This window comes from Schistocerca cancellata, chromosome 10 (genome assembly GCF_023864275.1).
Source record: "Schistocerca cancellata isolate TAMUIC-IGC-003103 chromosome 10, iqSchCanc2.1, whole genome shotgun sequence".
Taxonomy (NCBI): Eukaryota; Metazoa; Arthropoda; class Insecta; order Orthoptera; family Acrididae; genus Schistocerca; species Schistocerca cancellata.
Genome location: NC_064635.1, coordinates 159,410,054 through 159,426,258, shown reverse-complemented (window position 1 = coordinate 159,426,258; position 16,205 = coordinate 159,410,054). Strand labels below are relative to the sequence as shown.

General features: G+C 43.3%; 1 protein-coding gene across 1 annotated transcript in view; it reads right to left on the bottom strand.

Moving 5' to 3' along the window:
* Window positions 1–16,205, bottom strand: part of LOC126106432 (esterase FE4-like) — a 201,960-nt gene that overhangs the window by 72,239 nt on the left and 113,516 nt on the right. The gene's annotated exons all lie outside the window — the stretch shown is intronic.

Here is a 16,205-nt window from a genome sequence, read left to right as displayed (position 1 = left end):
TATATAGTGCGGGTCTCAAAAGAAAGAAATTTGACCCTGGTTTTGGTTGCATATAACATACGTCTGACACAATATAATCTTGGTTGTAATTTCCTGATGTCCATACCGGACTGTCACAAACCTGTTTCATAATTTAATATGCAGATCCCTATAGTCAGTAAAGTCAAATCGTTTATGCTAAATTAAAACTACAAGCAATATTCATGTCTGCCAATGATTGCAACGCTAATTATTCTAATTCTCCTATTGGTGCAGTGAAGCAGCCTTGTTATTTTGGCAGCCTTGATGGGGTTTTTATCTGGCTCCCGCGACGGGAATGAACAGAAGAATTACAAACCTGTTTTGGCGCTGAAAGCCATTTGTCACGCAGCTGCAGAACAGAGTGCAGTTGGAAAGTCCAAAAGGCCAGACAGCTTGACGTAAAAACTGTATTGTGCGTGAAGCGAAAATGAATCCTCAGCTAGACAAGAATGTGAAGGCTAGGTGAAAACATGAACCTTCATTGCACGAGAGGAGCCATTGAGCTCTGACCTGCACTGTTTCATTAAATTCTAGTAAGGGATTTTCTGATTCGCTCATAGTAATTATTTTGGTAAATGGGGTGAGATCCCACGCTCGCAAATGTGCAGGGCTTTTGGTTGGCCAGCACTGGAAATCTGTCATGCAGTGAGACGGATTTTCTGCCTTCTTCCCCACGCCATGGTTGTTGGTTAATCATGACAAAAACCAGAAGAGCAGAAAATTGTTAAGCTTGTTTATAAAATTATCATTGGTTGGAATTATCAGGATGAGATACATATTGGCTGGCAGATTTTTGCGCTGAAAGAACAGCTATGTTTCGTAGAGTAAGGTCAGGATGGACTTCGCTTAGGGTCGCTGTTGAGAACATGTTTGCTCCAGGTTGTTGCAGGGTGCTGAAGAGAGAGATGTCTCCCACTTAGAACAGGGTGCAGAGGCCAAGCTGAAGCTAGAGTTTTCAGCTCCACAACAGCCATATTTTACCCTAGCAGAGCTTAAAAGTGGTAAGCATGCTCCATCATTGCACACACACACTGAGATGAGGTGAATGTGAGGTCAGTTAAAATGCATCGGGGTATCACTAGCTAATTGACGATAGTATTGATACTCGTTCATTCTTTTCTGGGACCTTTTCTGTAATTACACTAACCTTTTTCAGAATCGTTGGTCGCATTCGTGATGTTGTTATATTCCGTTCTTTTACGCACCCACACAGACATAGCAAGGCTACAGGTCATATTTGCAATCTCTTGTCCGCCCATTAGATGTAAATATACTTGATTCAGTGGATAAATCATCTTATTTGAGGTCTTATGGCAATAAACCAAATAGTTAAATTGATAACTAGTTTCCTTTCCTAATTTGAAGGCTCCCTTCATTAATATGTCAGTGAGAGTTGTGGTATGCATACCTTCATGCTTAATTTCGCCACCCCTAGTAAATTTCATGTAATAGTACTCTATCCGTTGAGTTTCCTTGTTTCTTTTAAAGTTGCATGATCTTATGGGGAGAATTCTTAGGTCACTGGGGATTGGATATGTAGCAACTTTGGGGTATGCTAAACATCTCAACCACAGTCTCAAATAAGGACGGAAAAAATTTATTTGCATGAATATCAGTGAGTGAATCCAATATTCACGTCCAGTCCTTAAGTTTGTGTATGTAGCAAATAGCACTAACATTCTATTTAAGACAGGATGACCACCAATTTGTCTCACTGCATTCGTGTGACATCCCAGAGCGATTATTGTAGAGGAGATGGTGCAGGGTGTCAAGTTATATCGCTACAGGGAAAACGGTGCAAGTGAAGACCTATATTTGAATTAACAAACTATGAGATCTCATGTTGCCATAGCATTTATTTATTGCTTTGCATGAGACTTCATACAAGTGGAATATATTTTTGACTTACAAAGCAATACAATGTTTGAACTAGTATGATTGGGGAGATAAACTAAGAGCTTATTTGTTTCACACAGGAGACAGTTGTGTAAAGCTGACCGTACAAAGAGTAACTGTCATTAAGTCCATGACTGCAGTACGCAGCATCTGGCCTTGTTCTTTATTTACAGTCATGACGTAACATAAGCTCATGCTCACTATGAACCGTACACGTCTAAAGTGTTAGGAATAAGGAGGGTTGACCGGCACCAACTCTGTCAAAATTTCTCCCCCTATGATTTTACGTTGGAGACAGAAGGAGTCTGAGGTGCGAGATAATGAATTTCGCCCTCGATCAGAGTTACGTCACACATCGCTTTCGGAAGGAGTTTCCAGAGAACGAGTTAAAGCCTGATGGTCTTGAGACACAGCAAGTGTGGCCTCATGATCTCCGTTGGATTCTTGGGACTGCATAGTCATCAGTATTTTAGCCGTTCTAATGTATTCAGGAAGACTCAAACGTTTTCTAGGCATTATTATCTGTAAACAGAACTAAAACAGAATATAATGAACAGACAAGCAAATCACAAAGAAAACTTACTAAAATCGTTTTTTCTAGTAAATACTACAAATAAAACCTATTAAAAGATGTAAATCAATTATGTTAAGTTTTTAATACACAAAGCAAAGCCAGTAAAATTTTATATCCTAGCCAAGTAAATTATTAATAAAGATAATATTGCTGTGTTTAACTTTGTTATTCACGTAAATTTCAAAAATAAATCTGTCACCGAGTTGAAAAAACTAACAGCACCATCTGTTGGTTCCTTAGCCCGCCCGGTTGGCTGTACGGTCTAACGCACGGCTTTCTGGGCGGGAAGGAGCGCCTGGTCCCCGGCACGAATCCGCCCGGCGGACTTGTGTCGAGGTCCGGTGAGCCGGCCAGTCTGTGGATGGTTTTTAGGCGGTTTTCCATCTGTCACGGCGAATGCGGGCTGGTTCCCCGTATTCTGCCTCAGCTACACTATATCGGCGATTGCTGCGCAAACAAGTTCTCCACGTACGCGTACACCACCATTACTCTACCACGCAAACATAGGCGCTACACTTGTCTGGTGTGAGACGTTCCCTGTGGGGGGGGGGGGGGGGGTCCACTGGGGGCCGAACCACACAATAACCCTGGGTTCAGTGTGGGGTGGCGGAGGGGAGAAGTGGACTGCGGCAGCCGTCGTGGGGTTGTGGACCACTGCGGCTGCGGCGGGGACGGAGTCTCTCCGTCGTTTCTACGCCCCCAGTTAACATACAATACAATACAATTGGTTCCTTGGTGTACTATGAAATCAGCAGCCCATTGGTTATTTGCTGTACTACACCATGACGATTAAAATCCGAACTACTAAACTGAATAGACGATTTTAGATAAAATTTTAAATTATGATATCTTTGTTTTCTTTATCTCAGTTTTGATGAAGTAAGCCTATATGTTTACCCCAGTTACGCTCAAATAATCTGTGAAAGCCCCCTGAAAATTCATCTAGTAGTTTTTGAGACTAGTTTGTTAAAACAGACAGACAAAACCGTTTCACAGCTTGATCATTACTAATGATATGAAATTGTTTAATAGAACAGAATTTAAGCATTAATTTCATCATAAACATACATCACAAGATTTTAATGCCAGAACCAAGAAATATTCAATTTCAGCAGTGTCTAGTTTTTGAAATTATACACATTGCATAAGAAAAAAGTGAAGCACCCAGAAGGACGCGCTGTGACGGACACGGCACCTTTCTGCAGATACCAGCTGCACAAGTTTCGAGTTCTGCCGTGAGAGGGTGTGCAACAAAGGGTGGAGCAGTGAGGACCAGAACGACTAGTGAGGCGGAAGTGATTGGGTGTGGTCTGGAGAGGCAGAGGGGCCAGTGATTGCTGCTGGTACAGAGCAATGGCTTTACCTTGGATGATTCTGGAAGTCTTGCTGAGCGAGGTGGGAATGTCCTGCCTGCCCGCGACGGAAGGAGCTCTAATGTAACTGCCAGCTACTCAGTGGGATACTTGATGAGTCTCTGTAGAACAAGGTGCAGGAGACAACCTCCTTATTTTCATATTTGTAAAATGATTGACCAGTTTTGCATGTTGAATTGTCTGTCTCTTTTATATTGAGGGTAGCGGCAATTTTATCATTGTTGTTGTTGTTGTTGTTGTGGTCTTCAGTCTTGAGACTGGTTTGATGCAGCTCTCCATGCTACTCTATCTTGTGCAAGCTTCTTCATCTCCCAGTACCTACTGCAGCCAACATCCTTCTGAATCTGCTTAGTGTATTCATCTCTTGGTCTCCCTCTACAATTTTTACCCTGCACGCTGCCCTCCAGTAATAAATTGGTGATCCCTTGATGCCTCAGAACATGCCCTACCAACCGATCCCTTCTTCTAGTCAAGTTGTGCCACAAACTTCTATTCTCCCCAAATCTATTCAATACCTCATCATTAGTTATGTGATCTACCCATCTAATCTTCAGCATTCTTTTGTAGCACCACATTTCGAAAGCTTCTATTCTCTTCTTGTCTAAACTACTTATCGTCCATGTTTCACTTCCATACATGGCTACACTCCATGCAAATACTTTCAGAAACGACTTCCTGACACTTAAATCTATACTCGATGTTAACAAATTTCTCTTCTTCAGAAACGCTTTCCTTGCCATTGCCAGTCTACATTTTATATCCTCTCTACTTCGACCATCATCAGTTATTTTGCTCCCCAAATAGCAAAACTCCTTTACTACTTTAAGTGTCTCATTTCGTAATCTAATTCCCTCAGCATCACCCGACTTAATTCGACTACATTCCATTATTCTCGTTTTGCTTTTGTTGATGTTCATCTTATACCCTCCCTTCAAGACACTGTCCATTCCGTTCAACTGCTCTTCCAAGTCCTTTGCTGTCTCTGACAGAATTACAATGTCATCAGCGAACCTCAAAGTTTTTATTTCTTCTCCATGGATTTTAATACCTAATCCAAATTTTTCTTTTGTTTCCTTTACTGCTTGCTCAATATACAGATTGAATAACATCGGGGAGAGGCTACAACGCTGTCTCACTCCCTTCCCAACCATCGCTTCCCTTTCATGTCCCTCGACACTTATAACTGCCATCTGCTTTCTGTACAAATTGTAAATAGCCTTTCGCCCCCTGCCACCTTCAGAATTTGAAAGAGAGTATTCCATTTTCAAAAGCTTTCTCTAAGTCTACAAATGCTAGAAACGTAGGTTTGCCTTTCTTTAATCTTTCTTCTAAGATAAGTCGTAAGGTCAGTATTGTCTCACGTGTTCCAACATTTCTACGGAATCCAAACTGATCTTCCCCGAGGTCGGCTTCTAGCAGTTTTTCCATTCGTCTGCAAAGAATTCGCGTTAGTATTTTGCTGCTGTGACTTATTAAACTGATAGTTCGGTAATTTTCACATCTGTCAACACCTGCTTTCTTTGGGATTGGAATTATTATATTCTTCTTGAAGTCTGAGGGTACTTCGCCTGTCTCATACATCTTGCTCACGAGATGGTAGAGTTTTGCCAGGACTGGCTCTCCCAAGACCGTCAGTAGTTCTAATGGAATGTTATGTACTCCCGGGGCCTTGTTTCGTCTCAGGCGTCAGGTTTTAAATTTCTGTCCATTACTCCTAGCTTGTAAAGCTTTTGCTAAAATTATGGTAATCGGAGACAACACCTGGATTATCTGTTTCCTCTGAGCAGCCAGTGGGTGGAACTAGCTTAGATGTGTCTTTTGTGTCCACTGCACGGAATTAAAATTTGTTCTAATGTACGTGATCCAGTCACACTAAAGTGACCACTTTCAATGTTTGACGACGACGTGCTGTAATCATTGACTAACGGCAAGTGGCAGCACTAGCGGTGGAGGGTATATGAAGCGGGTTAGGAGGGATGTGGGAAACAGTCCAGTCGTTGTCGTAACGAGAAAGCGGAGAAATGTATCGGACAGCCAAAAGGGCATGATGGCTTCCGCGCCATGGGTGAAAGCACTTCCGAAACGGAGAAGTATGTTCGGGTGTTGGCGTGGCTATATAAATGACCTAGTAGATAGTGTCGGAAGTCCCATGCGGCTTTTCGCGGATGATGCTGTAGTACACTGAGAAGTTGCGGCATTAGAAAATTGCAGCTTAATGCAGGAAGATCTGCAGCGTATATGCACTTGGTGCAGGGAGTGGCAACTGACCCTTAACATAGACAAATGTAATGTATTGCGAATACATAGAAAGAAGGATCCTTTATTGTATGATTATATGATAGCGAAACAAACATTGGTAGCAGTTACTTCTGTAAAATATCTGGGAGTATGCGTACGGAACGATTTGAAGTGGAATGATCATATAAAATTAATTATTGGTAAGGCGGTTGCCAGGTTGAGATTGATTGGGAGAGTCCTTAGAAAATGTAGTCCATCAACAAAGGAGGTGGCTTACAAAACACTCGTTCGACCTATACTTGAGTATTGCTCATCAGTGTGGGATCCGTACCAGATCGGGTTGACAGAGGAGATAGAGGAGAACCAAAGAAGAGCGGCGCGTTTCGTCACAGGGTTATTTGGTAACTGTGATAGCGTTACGGAGATGTTTAACAAACTCACGTGGCAGGCTCTGCAAGAGAGGCGCTCTGCATCGCGGTGTTGCTTGCTCGCCAGGTTTCGAGAGGGTGCGTTTCTGGATGAGGTATCGAATATATTGCTTCCCCCTACTTATACCTCCCGAGGATATCACGAATGTAAAATTAGAGAGATTCGAGCGCGCACGGAGGCTTTAAGACAGTCGTTCTTCCCGCGAACCATACGCGACTGGAGCAGAAAAGGGAGGTAATGACAGTGGCACGTAAAGTGGCCTCCGCCACGCACCGTTGGGTGGCTTGTGGAGTATAAATGTAGATGTAGATGTACATGCTGAACGCCTTGTCCTTGTTCTAAGAAATGGAAATAAAAAGCTTTCATTAAAAATTGCAGAGGCGTTTCACCGTTTACGTGAAAATATCCCGAGCATTCCTAAGATTTTTTCCCAAAACCACAACTGACCTAGCAACAAAGAGTAAGAGGAGCTGTAAAGCGATGTCTTTTCAGTTTCCAACCGCATCGTAATTGTGTTATGTGGAATAGGTACAAATGTTGTGCTCATTCTGTAAGGTCACTTTCCACTACTAGTTTTCTTATAAGACGTTATTCAACTGCGAGAGATTGGAGTATCAGTTCATCAGGCCATGCTTAGCTGTTACTTCCCCTTATCACTAATGTAGCAGGGAAAGAAGACGACGTGATAGAACGAAGCTAAGATAGTTGATGAACGTAACGGAGTCCTTTCTGTTCTGCCGGACATACAGCATACTTCACGTCCGCCTGCAACATCGACTTCCCGCATGACAGAACAGAGATGCGGGATGCCTTCAACACAGCAAGTGTAAACAAATCAAACGTTTCCGCTACGACCGTGGACGCTGTAAGGGAGCAAAACACAGCCTCGTCGTGTCTCAGCCAACGGCCGCCAGGGCCCGCTACCCGTGAACTGCGGATCCACAGCAGTGCTAGAGGACGCGATCGACAACGGGAGTATTTTCTACCCTTTTAATAGATTGCTATGACCTGGGTCTTCTTCCGTAGAACATTCCGCTGTTCCAATGATATCTGACAGATCATGGATAAAAAGCGACCCACCACGAAGAAATTATCTTAGTGTGATGGCATCGGTAGATGTAATATACATTTGCAGACAAACAAATGACTACAATTTCAGAAAAAAACTGGATGATTTATCCAAGACAAAGAGCTTTACAAACTGAGCAGTCAGTAAAGCATTGGTCCACATCTAGCCCTTATAAAGCAGTTGTTCGGCTTGGCGCTGGTTAATAGGGTTGTTGGATATCCTCCAGAATGATGTCGTGTCAAATTCTGTCTGACTGACGTGTTAGATCGTTAGAATCCCGAGATGGTTGGCGGACCCTGCTTATAATGTTCGAAACGTTCTCGATTGCGGAGAGATATGGCGGTCTTGATGGAGGAGGTAGGATTTCGGAAGCACGAAGACAAGCAGTGGAAACTCTCGCCATGTCCAGGAGGACATTGTCTTGCTGAAATGTAAGCCCACGGTGGCTTGCCATATTGGCCAACAAAACGGGGCGTAGAATATCGTCGACTTACGTCTGCGCTAGTAGTGCCGCGAATGGCCTGGTATGAAATGAAATGGCACACTACACCATCCCTCCCGTTTGTCAGGCCATACGGTGGGCGACAATCAGGTTGGTAAATCACTGCCGCCCAGTGTGTGTCCAGACACATCTTTTCTCCTCATCGAGGCTCAGTTTCAAACAGGACATCACTGAAGACAATTCTGCTCCAGCCAATACTGTTTCCAGACTGGATGTTCCCGACAGCACTGCAAATGGGATTGTTGGTCTACAGAGGAGAATAGTAGTCGGCGCATGGGGTTCTGTGAGCTCATCCCCGTTTCTGTGAGCCGCTTGTTATTGGTCCTTGTGGTCACTGAGCGCCAACTGGACGTCTGGTCGATGATGATGATGAGTCCGGGTCTCTGACGACTGCTCAGTCCTCTCGTCTCTCTAGGACGACCACTTCCTTCTTGATACTGTGTTCGGCAATGGCTCATCCGCTACTGCCAACATCCAGCGCTAGATACTCCAAACAGGTTCTTTCATATACTTGTCTGCGAGGCGTAGTTAATGTCCAACTGAGTGTATGGAATGAAATTCTCAGAGACTTTATATCCTGGTATCATGTGGCCTGTTTACTAGCACTGCCAGCTGCACGGCGATCCTGCGCTGCAGAGCACACGTTCATCTATCTGTCGCCAAAATGTACGATTTTGCATTTTCCGTGGATACCTGTACCAGTATCGATTTGTGACTAATTTGCATAGCTCCTCCTTCGTGGTGTTTCATTCGTGGTTTTCTTGTTTGTTATCAGTTATTTTTTTGTCGCCTTTGATTGTATCTACATCAACATACATACTCCGCAGTCCACCATACGGTGCGTGGCGGAGGGTACCTCGTACCACAACTAGCACCTTCTCTTCCTGTTCCACTCCCAAACAGAACGATGGAAAAATGACTGCCTATATGCCTCTGTACGAGCCCTATCTCTCTTATCTTTGTGGTCTTTCCGCGAAATGTAAGTTGGCGGCAGTAAAATTGTACTGCAGTCAGCCTCAAATGCTGGTTCTCTAAATTTCCTCTGTAGCGATTCACAAAAAGAACGCCTCTTTTCCTCTAAAGACTCCCACCCGAGTTTCTGAAGCATTTCCGTAACACTTGCGTGATGATCAAACCTACCAGTAACAGATCTAGCAGCCCGCCTCTGAATTGCTTCTATGGCCTCCCTCAATCCGACCTGATAGGGATCCCAAACGCTCGAGCAGTACTAAAGAATAGGTCGTATTAGTGTTTTATAAGCGGTCTCCTTTACAGATGAACCACATCTTCCCAAAATTCTACCAATGAACCGAAGACGACTATCCGCCTTCCCCACAACTGCTATTACATGCGTGTCCCACTTCAAATCGCCATAAAGCATAAGGCATAAATGTAAAGCTAGATTTTTCCAAGAAATTAAGAGCCGCCTGTCGGCCTTTTTGGTCAAAGCATTTATTCAAAGCTGAGTTCAAAGCGGTATAGTGGAAGGAGGCCCTGACGCTGCTGCCAAGTGTGCAGTCCTCGTACCTCAGCCCACTAGTTCTTCCATTCCTTCCGATGATCTCTGTGTTGCCGTCTGTCAACAGGTGGTGTCACTTTGGCATAGCCACGGGAATAAGCTCCGGCTTGTTAAGTCTCTCCCAGCAGCGTGGACGACCTCCTCTCGGTCCTGTCGCCGCGAAGAGATCATTTCAGCTAGGTTGCGTATTGGGCACTGCATTTTTAGCCCTCGCCTCCCCCACCACTTTTTGCACGTTGGCCTCAACCTTTGACAGTTCCATTTCATGACGGAATGCCCTTTTTTCAATCACTTACTTTATCATTTATGTTTGCTGTCTGAGCTATCGGCCGTTTTAGCGAACAACACGCGTTCTGTCGACCGCGTTTACACCTTCTATCCGTCGTAGCAATATGGAGAAGGATATTTAGTCTTTATTTCAGGACCTCCGTTTCTCTAAGACGTATTTTATGGATCTTTTTCGAGCTGTCTTTCCGTCCGTCGACTGGGCTTCACATGTAGCCATTTTTAACTTCTTTTTTGTCTTCGTGTTCTACGGTTCTGAAATGGGTATGTATCACAAAAACAAAAAACAAAAAAGCAAAACAAAAAAAGAGCATTTGGTATTTCCCTTTGACATGCTCACGTTATGCCTCATTGCCCATCGTGCGGACGTGACATACAGAAATGGAAAGTGGTAAGTGAGCGAATGCTGCATGACAATATCCGGGAGCTGAGGACTGTTGCAGTGAGTTTTACAACTTTGAAAGCAGCTGGTTCCTTGAAGAGGTATGAGCCGCTGACAGAAAATAATCTTAATTTTCTGACCATGAAATCATTACACATGGTGCAAATGGCTCTGATCACTATGGGACTTAACTGCTGAGGTCATCAGTCCCCTAGAACTTAGAACTACTTAAACCTAGCTAACGTAAGGACATCATACACAGCCATGCCCGAGGCAGGATTCGAACCTGCGACCGTTGCGGTCGCGCGGTTCCAGACTGAAGCGCCTAGAACTGCTCGGCCACTCCGGCGGGCTAAATCATAACAGTGTTAATGCTGACACAATACAATCAAAAACAAAGTCCACCAATCGAAAATTTCTTGTGACCCGAATAAAAAGACACATTTGTGACAAATAGCGCTTGGTGCGCTACAGGGTCAAGAATTAAATTTCGCAAGAAGCAGAGAACGTTACAGCTACCTGCCCATGTGCCAGCCTGCTACCTGATGGCAGAGCCTTAACTGACACAGAGAAGAAAGGTGGAGTGGCAATGCTGCAGCGCAGTATGGCAACGTGTAGTTTCCGCCAGAGTGATGTCGGAGCTTTGCAGTGCAAACACAGATGAACAGCAGATTCTGCCCTCAACAGAGCACTGACACAGGGGGGGGGGGGGGGGGGGAGGTGTGGTAAGGAGGGGTCGGGCCCAGATCTGAAGGGGATCAGCCCTGGGCACCAATTTCAGAGGGCGCCAAATGCATATTCTTGGAGAAAAAACCTTTCATAACAAAGCGCCTAGCTTCCAGCGCACATTATCAATTATTCATATTATTTTAAACGCACCCCAGTTGGTTGTTGACCACTTTTGAACACATTATAAGTTGGTTTTTGAACGAATCATAAGTTGATTTTTGAATGCACACGTATGTACGTGATGTCTTGGCAGGGGAGTGCCTGTCGCATCAAGAAATAAAAAACTTTCCCCCAGACAAAAGGGGATGGGGCTATACTATTTTAGACGAATAAATCCGAATGGCTGAATGCCAGTCACTGTTAGTTTATGTGGTTGACTGGGTGTGTGAATGATCAGAGGTGTTATAATTACTAGCGAAGTCCTTAGATTCAGACTACCAGAGTGGAAATAAACGACTGACAGGAAAACAGGTAAGAAATATTACGTATTATCTTCTCGGTGTATTCAAGAAAATGAAATTTTAGTAGAAAATTTTTGTCAGATCACTACATTACCAGTTGTATTGCCCCGTGTTAGCAGGCGCTGTAAGTTTTATTCTCGGAATAGCGCAGAAAACACATTATACGAGCACGTAATAACGCCTAAAAACGCGGGGTCACCGTGGTCTAGGGGTAGCGTCTTTGATTCATAATCAAAACGTCTTCGGTCCCGGGTTCGATCCCCGCCACTGCCTAAATTTTGATGAATAATCAGCATTGGCGGCCGAAGACTTCCGGCATAAGAAGTCAGCCTCATTCTGCCAACGGCCTTGTAAAAGAGGGCGGAGGAGCGGATAGAGGTTCGGCGCACTCTCTTGTCCTAGGGGTGGGAAATTGCCCCTAAAGTCGGAAGAATCAGCAATGATCAACGACATGAGGATGCAGAAGGCAATGGAAACCACTGCATTAAAGACACGTAACGTGTATCCACAGGACATGTGGCCTGTATTTGAAGAAGTGTCATGATTATCTCTCCATTGGCAAAAGATTCCGGAATAGTCCCCCTTCGGATCTCCGGGAGGGGACTGCCAAGGGGGAGGTTACCATGAGAAAAAGATTGAATAATCAACGAAAGGATAACGTTCTACGGGACGGGGCGTGGAATGTCAGAAGCATGAACGTGGTAGGGAAACTAGAAAATCTGAAAAGGGAAATGCAAAGGCTCAATCTAGATATAGTAGGAGTCAGTGAAGTGAAGTGGAAGGAAGACAAGGATTTCTGGTCAGATGAGTATCGGCTAATATCAACAGCAGCAGAAAATGGTATAACAGGTGTAGGATTCGTTATGAATAGGAAGGTAGGGCAGAGGGTGTGTTACTGTGAACAGTTCAGTGACCGGGTTGTTCTAATCAGAATCGACGGCAGACCAACACCGACAACGATAGTTCAGGTAAACATGCCGACGTCTCAAGCTGAAGATGAACAGATAGAGAAAGTGTATGAAGATATTGAAAGGGTAATGCAGTATGTAAAGGGGGACGAAAATCTAATAGTCATGGGCGACTGGAATGCAGTTGTAGGGGAAGGAGTAGAAGAAAAGGTTACAGGACAATATGGGCTTGGGACCAGGAATGAAAGAGGAGAAAGACTAATTGAGTTCTGTAACAAGTTTCAGCTAGTAATAGCGAATACCCTGTTCAAGAACCACAAGAGGAGGAGGTATACTTGGAAAAGGCCGGGAGATACGGGAAGATTTCAATTAGATTACATCATGGTCAGACAGAGAATCCGAAATCAGATACTGGATTGTAAGGCGTACCCAGGAGCAGATATAGACTCAGATCACAATATAGTAGTGATGAAGAGTAGGCTGAAGTTCAAGACATTAGTCGGGAAGAATCAATACGCAAAGAAGTGGGATACGGAAGTACTAAGGAATGACGAGATAGTTTGAAGTTCTCTAACGCTATAGATACAGCAATAAGGAACAGCGCAGTAGGCAGTACAGTTGAAGAGGAATGGACATCTCTAAAAAGGGCCATCGCAGAAGTTGGGAAGGAAAACTTAAGTACAAAGAAGGTAACTGCGAAGAAACCGCGGGTAACAGAAGAAATACTTCAGTTGATTGATGAAAGGAGGAAATACAAACATGTTCCGCGAAAATCAGGAATACAGAAATACAAGTCGCTGAGGAATGAAATAAATAGGAAGTGCAGGGAAGCTAAGACGAAATGGCTGCAGGAAAAATGTGAAGACATCGAAAAAGATATGATTGTCGGAAGGACAGACTCAGCATACAGGAAAGTCAAAACAACCTTTGGTGACATTAAAAGCAACGGTGGTAACATTAAGAGTGCAACGGGGATTCCACTGTTAAATGCAGAGGAGAGAGCAGATACGTGGAAAGAATACATTGAAAGCCTCTATGAGGGTGAAGATTTGTCTGATGTGATAGAAGGAGAAACAGGAGTCGATTTAGAAGAGATAGGGGATCCAGTATTAGAATCGGAATTTAACGAGCTTTGAAGGACTTACGGTCAAATAAGGCAGAAGGGATAGATAACATTCCATCAGAATTTCTAAAATCATTGGGGGAAGTGGCAACAAAACGACTATTCACGTTGTTGTGTAGAATATATGAGTCTGGCGATATGCCATCTGACTTTCGGAAAAGCATCATCCACACAATTCCGAAGACGGCAAGGGCTGACAAGTGCGAGAATTATCGCACAATCAGCTTAACAGCTCATGCATCGAAGCTGCTTACAAGAATAATATACAGAAGAATGGAAAAGAAAATTGAGAATGCGCTAGGTGACGATCAGTTTGACTTTAGGAAAAGTAAAGGGACGAGAGAGGCAATTCTGACGTTACGGCTAATAATGGAAGCAAGGCTAAAGAAAAATCAAGACACTTTCATAGGATTTGTCGACCTGGAAAAAGCGTTCGACAATATAAAATGGTGCAAGCTGTTCGAGATTCTGAAAAAGTAGGGGTAAGTTATAGGGAGAGACGGGTCATATACAATATGTACAACAACCAAGAGTGACCGATCAAGAACGAAGTGCTCGTATTAAGAAGGGGATAAGACAAGGCTGTAGCCTTTCGCCCCTACTCGTCAATCTGTACATCGAGGAAGCAATGGTGGAAATAAAAGAAAGGTTCAGGAGTGGAATTAAAATACAAGGTGAAAGGATATCAATGATACGATTCGCTGATGACATTGCTATCCTGAGTGAAAGTGAAGACGAATTAAATGATCTGCTGAGCGGAATGAACAGTCTAATGAGTACACAGTATGGTTTGAGAGTAAATCGGAGACAGACGAAGGTAATGAGAAGTAGTAGAAATGAGAACAGCGAGAAACTTAACATCAGGATTGATGGTCACGAAGTCAATGAAGTTAAGGAATTCTGCTACCTAGGCAGTAAAATAACCAATGACGGACGGAGCAAAGAGGACATCAAAAGCAGACTCTCTATGGCAAAAAAGGCATTTCTGGCCAAGAGAAGTCTACTAATATCAAATATCGGCCTTAATTTGAGGAAGAAATATCTGAGGATGTACTTCTGGAGTACAGCATTGTATAGTAGTGAAACATGGACTGTGGGAAAACCGGAACAGAAGAGAATCGAAGCATATGAGATGTGGTGCTATAGACGAATGTTGAAAATTAGGTGGACTGATAAGGTAAGGAATGAGGAGGTTCTACGCGGAATCGGAGAGGAAAGGAATATGTGGAAAACACTGATAAGGAGAAGGGACAGGATGATAGGACATCTGCTAAGACATGAGGGAATGACTTCCATGGTACTAGAGGGAGCTGTAGAGGGCAAAAACTGTCAGTAGACTGACGACAAAAAAAAAAAAAAAAAACGGTACCTGTGATTCTGCTGGGGTTAGTGGAGTTAACCAGAGAATAAGTTTTGTCAGTGGCAGGAATAGTTACAGAATTAGTGTTCACAAGATTATTGTTTAGAACGAGGAAAGAGAAGAAACGGAGACATCACACACGTTATATAGAAGAATTCGACGATTCCAAATTTATATAAGAATTTCGTACTACTACATTTCGATCTCACGCTTGAGAAACTGGAGCGCAGGAATGAAATGTGGAACTATTTCCTAACACAAAACCTTTTGCTTGTACTGAAAGAATGACCATTTGCATCAAAACAGTCACGCACAATTGGCATGTGTTAGAAAGGCCTACCTCGTTTTATCTAGCAGACAATGACAAAATAGACGTAATCAAATCGACAAACCACACCAGTCTTGGGTACTATTTGTATTAAGAACTTTTTCAGTATTAGAAACGACATTTTGTTTTTTCATGTAGGAAAACGCTTGACGAACTTTGATGAGGTAATAGATTTTTTTCTCAGAAAGGAAAGCACGCAAGGCAAAGTCGTAATAATATTAGAGAGAAAAGAATGTTGGGACCTATGGATTGAAGAAATGTGTACTGTCTTTCTTGTCTCTGTCTTTACTGGTTTTATGTTTCTTATATTTCATTTTACGTCATACAAAAGAGAAAGTTATTAGCTAATAGACAATAAAGGTCTCAAATTTTGTGAAGAGTTCTTATTCTCCCGGTCGCAAATAATCCGATTGTAATAATTATTTACGATTATTAATTATAATTGTTGTGGCGTAGCAAGACAGCCACGCCACTCGGAAGTAGCCGAAATGCACGCGTACACACACGCCGGCTGGCGTGAGGTCTGAAACAGGATACTTAATGAATGCTATAAAGAAAAGTACGTATCTGCTGGAATACTTAACTTTAATCCATCATTTGTATACAGCATTCTTGATGATACAAGTGAGACTCTCTCTAGAAATGGTTAATGGCGCCTTGCTAGGTCGTAGCCATGGACTTAGCTGAAGGCTATTCTAACTGTCTCTCGGCAAATGAGAGAAAGGCTTCGTCAGTGTAGTCGCTAGCAAAGTCGTCGTACAACTGGGGCGAGTGCTAGTACGTCTCTCTAGACCTGCCTTGTGGTGGCGCTCGGTCTGCAATTACTGACAGTGGCGACACGCGGGTCCGACATGTACTAATGGACCGCGGCCGATTTAAAGCTACCACCTAGCAAGTGTGGTGTCTGGCGGTGACACCACAATAATTATAATGATTAATATATAATTAATAATTAATTATTAATATATAATTATACTTATTAATAATTATATAATATAATTAACAGTG